Below are 7755 nucleotides of genomic sequence, written 5' to 3'. Positions count from 1 at the left end.
ATGGGATCAGGATCCTGTCCCAGGGCCGTACTGTTTCTTGACTGCTCCTCCCTTGTTTCTGCATTGCCTTCCTTCCCTAATTAGCAGCTGTTTGAACCTGCTCTTTGGAACTCAGGGAAGGTCATGGAGACTGAAGCCTATTCCCTGCAAACAAGAAACGGGGGACACAGAAAGGCTTTCATGCCCAGGAGCCCCATAGGGTCCTACTTGGTTTCATAAACTCCATTCTCAGTGTAAGAGCAAAAGAGAAACAGACATCAGACAGAAGTACTAGACTTTGTCTGTGTGGACCCCTGAGGTGCAGGTGGAAAATTTGAATCACAAGCCAGTTCTTGGGGAATTATGGCCAGAATTTTCATTATCTGTGTGGTGTAAAAAAGAAATCCAGTAATGAATTTAATCTAATGTGGTCATAGGATTGCAATGCATTCAAGAACCTGGCAGAAAATAAAGGCAAAATCTCTATGGAGGAAAGTCAGCATGAGCCTCAAAATTTTTTCACCGACCAAAGTCCAAAGTATAGGAGCCCATGGTCACTAAATCCCCCACCCCAGATTACTCCCTCCCCACTCCCATTCTCTACAAATAGGACCTCTATTTTCAACATCTTTTCCAAGAAGAAAAATGAATTCTCTATAGAAAGCCATCTCCCTTACTGATAGCCCTCCTAACACATCTTTGACTAGTTTGATATGATCTCTACTCCAGTTCTTGGTGGCTCAGATAGTAAAGAGTCTGCTTGCATTGAGGGAGACCCAGGTTCAACCCCTGGAATGGGAGGATCCCCTGGAGAAGGGAATGGCTACCCATTCCAGCATTCTTGCCTGGAGAGTTCCATGGACAGAGGATCCTGGCGGACTACAGTCCATGAGGTCTCAAAGAGTTGGACATGACTGAGAGACTATCACATCACTACTTCAGAATAAATTACAGGTCAGCTTAACTAAATAAAAAACAAAGAATTGGTCATTTAAAATAGTTACAAAATAGAATGGCATTTGCCTTTTAGGTCCCATGGTAAAAGCACAGTCCCAGTATCAATTCTACTAAAGTTTACACAACAAAAATCTTTTCTCTCTGTTGAACAATATATGTACTTTTTTGAGGAAATACCTAACCTCTCAAATAAAAAGGACTGTATCTAAAACCCCAGACACTCTTGGCTTTCACTTTGGTAAATGAAGAGCTCCCTTTTGTTTTACTGTTCAAGGACAACGTTCTTCACCCCACTGGGAAAAGGAAGTCTTTGGAAAAAAGAAAAGTAAATCATTAAGTTCCTCTCCCTTATAAACACACACACACCGTAGACTTAAAGATACTAACTCACAACTCTTTCGTTTCTACTCATCCCAAGGATCCTTGGTTGCTCCAATATTCCTGGCTTTATTTAGGCTGACCCTTGGAAAGTTATTGAGATTTCTGTGCTGTGTTGTGATCAGCTGTTTTAGACATGTCTGACTCTTTGAGACCCCATAAACTGTAGCCCACAAGGCTTCTCTGTCCATGGGGTTCTCCAGGCAAGAATGCTGGAGTGGGTTGCCATGCCCTCCTCCAGGGTATCTTCTCGATGAGGGGAATCAAACCCATGTCTCCTGCGACTCCTGCATTGCAGGTGGATTCTTTACTGCTGAGCCACCTGGGAAGCCACCACTGAGATTTCTAATTGCCATTTAAAAATCTCTAAGACTGTACAATAAAAACATACCTTTTAGCTTTCACCCTTCTTTGAGAACATCATTCCTTCCACCCTGCTCAGTTGCTGGGTCTGTCGAATGGATACAGATTATGTCCATTATAGATGGCTGGCTGACTGGGGGTTCTCTTTCCACTTCACTTACAAAACAAAATATGTGGTCTCTGTAAGCACCATTTCAACCTGTTCCCTGCTGAGATTTCAATGGGTTTAACCATAGCCTTCTGCTATGGCTCAGCAGTATCTGCTTGCAATGCAGGAAACTCTGGTTTGATTCCTGGGTCAGGAAGATCCTCTGTAGGAGGGCATGACAACCCACTCCAGTATTCTTGTCTGGAGAATCACTTGGACAGAGGAGCCTGGCAGGTTATGGTCCTTAGGGTCACAAAGAGTTGGACATGACTGAAGCGACTTAGCGTGCATGCAACCCTAATCCCTCTTTCTTTTTCCAGCCATCTCTCTATTTATTTATTTTTATTGAAGTATAGTTGATTTACAGCATTGTATAGTTTCAGATGTACAGCATACTCATTCATTATTTTTATTTATTATACTCAATTTAAAGTTGTTACAAAATAATGGCTATATTTCCCTGTGCTGAATAATACATCCTTGCTGATTATTTATTTTATATGTTCAGTTCAGTTTAGTTGCTCAGTCATATTTGACTCTTTCTGACCCTGTGAACCGCAGCACTCCAGGCCTCCCTGTCCATCATCAACTCCCAGAGTCCACCCAAATCCATGTCTATTGAGTCGGTGATGCCATCCAACCATCTCATCCTCTGTCATCCCCTTCTCCTCCCACCTTCAATCTTTCCCAGCATCAGGGTCTTTTCCAATGAGTCAGTTCTTCTCATCAGGTGGCCAAAGTATTGGAGTTTCAGCTTCAACATCAGTCCTTCCAGTGAACACTCAGGACTGATTTCCTTTAGGATGAACTGGTGGATCTCTTTGCAGAACAAGGGACTCTCAAGAGTCTTCTCCAACTCCACAGTTCAAAAGCATCAGTTCTTCAGCACTCAGTTTTCTTTATAGTCCAACTCTCACATCCATACATGACTACTGGAAAAACCATAGCCTTGACTAGATGGACCTTTGTTGGCAAAGTAATGTCTCTGCTTTTCAATATGCTGTCTAGGTTGGTCATAACTTTCCTTCCAAGGAGTAAGTGTCTTTTAATTTCATGGCTGCAATCACCATCTGCAGTGATTTTGGAGATGAAGTCAGCCACTGTTTCCACTGTTTCTCCATCTATTTGCCACGAAGTGATGGGACTGGATGCCATGATCTTAGTTTTCTGAATGTTGAGTTTTAAGCCAACTTTTTCACTCTCCTCTTTCACTTTCATCAAGAGGCTTTTTAATTCTTCTTCACTTTCTGCCATAAGGGTGGTGTCACCTGCATATCTGAGGTTATTGATGCTTCTCGCATCTTGATTCCAGCTTCTATATGTAACATCCCCTTATTTCTATCTCGCCCCTCCACCCTTCCCTCTCCCCACTGGTAATCACTAGTTTGCTCTCTATACCATGAGTTGGTTTCTGTTTTGTTAAATACTTGTGATTGATTTGTGGTTTCCACATAGATAAGACCCATTAATTTCTTGTAGGGTAGGTTTAGCATTGATGATCGATATTCGCTTTTGCTCACCTGAGAAATCTGTATCTCTCCTTCTATTCTATTTTATTATTTATTTATTTTGCTGCACTGGGTCTTAGCTGTGGCATGCAGAATCCAGTTCCTTGACCAGGGATCAAACCTGGGGCCCCCTGCATTGGGAGTGTGGAGTCTTAGCCACTGGACTGTTAATCTAATTAAGACATGTCTTAAGTCATCAACATTATATAATATTTTATTATGCCTTTCAGACATTTCATAGGGACCAATCATAGCAATTATTTCTTTCACCATAATCAATCATATTTTATACAAGCCTATGTTCCACTTCCTTTTGTTGTAGCTATAGGAAATTTACAGTTCAATAAGACTTTACGTTCTGTAACTTGCATAAATTGTAAATTATATACTTGTCTTAACTCCTCTATTTCCTTAAAAAATTACTCACTTTTGATTCTTTGATCTTGACATAATCTATGGTTACCAATAATTCTCCAATGGCCCTGGGAAGAAGGTCCCAAGGCTATACTTGCTTCCGAGTTATTTACTAAATTGCTCTAGTGATCTAAAGGATTCATTGGATGGCTGATTTTTGGCATTATAGGATTAATAACTATTTGCACCATTGCTGCCATCACTAGCATTACTTTACAAATATCAATTCAAACACATAATTTTATCCAAAATTGGACTAAAGATGCTCATACTATGTGGGCCACTCAGGCTCAAATAGGTGAGGATATTCAAAAAGAAATACAGGAACTGAGAACAGCCATCAAATGGGTTGGAGATCAATGAACAGATGTACAAAAACAGATGATGCTAAAATGTGATTGAAATTCTACTCAATTTCATGCTACTCCTGTTCATTTCTATAATAGTGACTACAACTGGAAACAAATCAAGTTTCATTTACAAAACATATATGATAATGCCTTTCTGAATGTACAGTTATTACAAAGAAGAAATATGTGAAACCTTTTCTAATAATCTGCCCTCTTCCACTAGTATGGGAACTTTAGCTAAACAATTAGCTGATCAATTATCTGGGCTAGACCCACATAGATGGTTTCAAAGCCTTACTCATAGCATTGGGTCTAGAACTATAATTTTGGTGATTGTCTTAACAATTATATTTGTTGTCTACCGTTGCCTTCATGCAAAGATTGTCAAAACTGAACAAACTCTGATGGTCAAAACTCTTCTTACAAATATTATAAATAAATAAGGGGGAATTGTCAGGGAATGTTTGACGGGAGGATTCCTACGTGCTGTCTCTCATGAGTCCTTTGTCCCTCTTCAAGCGGAACAGCACGCTGCTCCCAGGGACTGAGGTCATCGTGTGAGGCAGGCTTGGTCTCCTTTAGTAAACATTCTCCTTAGGACAAAACAGCTTAGTCTCCTTCCCTTTTCTTGAGATATGGATTGCCTCCTGACCTTGTGACTAGCATTACCCCTTGTTCCCTTGGTAACAGTTGCTGTATGTTTGGTTTTCTGATCTCTATCATTCCCGAAAGAAGTTTCCTGTACCACAGCCTATAGATACTCATAGAAAAATCATTAAAGCACCTTTGCTCCATCAGAACTTAGGTCTCCGGGTCTTTTTTTGTCTCTCTCTCTCTTTCTCTCTTTTACTTTCTTATCATCGACTCTGTACCGCCAGGTTCTGGTCCATTAAAGGACCTCAACACTGGACCACTGGACCACTGGTCCATTAAAGGACCCCAACACTGGACCACTAGGGAAGTCTCTCCTTCTATTCCAAATGATGATCTTGCTGGGTAGATTATACTAGGTTGCAGGATTTTCCCTTCAACACTTTAAATATATCATTCCACTCCCTCTGGCCTGTGAAGTTTCTCCTGTAAAATCAGCTTATAGCCTTTAGGGTTTCTCTTGTACATGATTTTGTTTTTTTCTTGCTACCTTTGGAATTCTCTCTTTATATTTTAACTTTTGCGATTTTAATTATTATATGTCTTGGTGTGGGTCTGTTTGGGACCATCTTGTTTGGAACCTTCTATGCTTCCTGTTCCTGGGTATCTGTTTCCTTCTTCAGTTTTGGGAATTTTTCAGCCATTATTTCATCAAATACATTTTCAAACTCTTTCCCTCACTTCTTTCTGGAACCATTATAAAGTGAATATTGGTACACTTGATGCTGTCTCAGAGTGTCCTCATTTTTAAAATTTATTTTTCTTTTTGCTGTTCTGACTGGGTGGTTTATGCATTCATTCTTCTGTATCACATAGTCTACTCGTAATTCCTGCTAGTGTGTTTTTCATTTCAGTTATTACGTTCTTCATTTCTGACTGACTTTTTCCTATAGTTTCTGTTTCCTTGTTAACATTCTCACTGTTTTCTTCTGTTCTGTTCCCTAATCCAGTTACCATACATATTACTGCTCTTTGTTTGTTTCATTAGTTGTTTTTTTTTCAGGGTTTTCTCTTGCTCTTTCAATTGAAACACATTTCTCTCTTTTCCTTTTGCTTAACTTTCTCTGTCTCTGTGAAATTAGGAGAAACCGTTACCTATGTGAAGGGGTCTGGAAGGGACATCCTAGTGTTGGGTCACCCCTGTACCCACTGCATGTGCCACTGGCTTTGGTAGAAGACCTGGATCTGAACACGTGCGTGCTAAGTTGCTTCAGTAACGTCCTACTCTGTGCGACCCTGGGGATTGTACCAGCCCAGCAGGCTCCCCTGCCCATGGGATTCTCCAGGCAAGAATACTGGAGTGGGTTGCCATGCCCTCCTCCTGGGGATCTGAACACAAGTTCCATCTTCCTCGGGATGTGCTGGCAGCTGTCGTCTTGGTAGGAGGTGGGGCTGGAGGTGGAGGGGTGAGAGTGAGAGCCAGGGGTGTGTGTGTGTGTGTGTGTGTGTGTGTGTGTGTGTGTGTGTGTGTGTGTCGGGGGGGAGGTCTTCTCTGCTCAGTGGCTGTCACTTCCCTATTGGGGGTGGGGGTGGGTCCCAAGTTGCTCGAGCGGAAGCCCTGAGGGTCGGGTCCAAGCTGTCTCTATTCCCTGTAAGCGACTGCTCTCCAGGCTCCCAGAACTAGCACCCCACCCCAGAGGGGAGCAGTGCTGGAGCAACAAGGGCTTGTGCGGGCGCTCAGCGTGGCTGGCGGCCTGGGCTGTGGGATCCACGTGCTTCTGCTTCTGATGAGCTGCCTGGGGCAAGAATGGCTGCCCTCCCCGCCCCCACTCAGATACCACTGGGGTCTGAGCCTCCTTTGTCCCTCACAGCCTATCTCTCCCTTGACCTTGGCCACCCTGCGGCCGCCCTGCAGCGGCCCCTGCCCGGCGTGGAGCTGCGTTGTGAAGCAAGCGGGGCCGGAGCAGTTCCGAGGTTCAGGTGGGGGCGACTGTGGAAAACCACCCAGTCACCCGTGCAGTTTCACTCCACCCTCTCCGCCCTGTGTGAGGAATAAGATATTATGCACATGTTTCCCACGAGTGGAGTCCTGTCTTCCCACAGCCCTCCTCTTAGTCTTACCAGGCCTCCAAGCCGCCAAAGGGCCTCGTCTTCCTGGTGTCCAACCCCAGGGCAGGGGTGCCTAATATGTGGTTCTAACCGCTCACTCCCCAGGGAGGGTCTCCACCCATGTTATCTCCCTTCTCTTCCGAGTCCCAGTAGTTTCTCTTCCCTTCCTACCTGATTCCGTGTGGATCTTTCTTATAGCTTTGACTGGAGACAAGTGTTCCTGCCAGTCTCCAGTCAGTTTTCAGTCAGAATTATTCCACATGTGGATGAATTTTGGATGTGTTTGTGGGGGGGAGGGGGGGAGTGAGGTCTGCATCCTCCTACTCCGCCATTTTGATCTCCTCCCCTCAACTCCCTCCTGAGGTGTAGACTCTGTTCATCCTCACTCAGTCAGAGCAATCCCTTATTTCTTGGCTTATTAAGGAGCTGGTGTGTAATCTGAGTTGTTTAGTCACTAAGTCATGTCTGACTTGTTTTTGAGCCCATGGACTGTAGCCCACCAGGCTCCTCTGTCCAAGGGATTTCCAGGCAAAATTATTAGAGTATGTTTCCATTTCCTTCTCCAGGGGATCTTCCCAACCCAGGGATCAAACCTGGGTCTCCTGTATTGGCAGGAGTGTTCTTTATCATGGAACCACCAGGGAAGCCCATGTAATCTGAGTAGGTCTAGCAGAAGGAAGCTGGTGATTTTGTTAGATGAGGTAGGCAGGAGATACTATTTCTTTTCCTGGATACAAGTAAGGAAGCATGCAGCCCCTGGCTATTTTGCAATCAACTTATTTCCATGAGGTGATTAAGCCTTGGGACCAAGTCCAAACCTGAAGAGGAAGCCTCATAGACATCCTGGCTGAATAGCAGCTGAAGCCCAGCTTTCCTTTGTATGGTTCAGTTATGTGATATAGTGACTGTTTAAGCCCCTTGTAGTTGGGTTTTCTGTTACTTGCAACTAAAAAAAAAT

The sequence above is a fragment of the Muntiacus reevesi genome, chromosome 11, assembly GCF_963930625.1.
Source record: "Muntiacus reevesi chromosome 11, mMunRee1.1, whole genome shotgun sequence".
Lineage (NCBI taxonomy): Eukaryota > Metazoa > Chordata > Mammalia > Artiodactyla > Cervidae > Muntiacus > Muntiacus reevesi.
The sequence above is the reverse complement of the archived record's forward strand: the minus strand, read 5'-3'. Positions refer to the sequence as shown.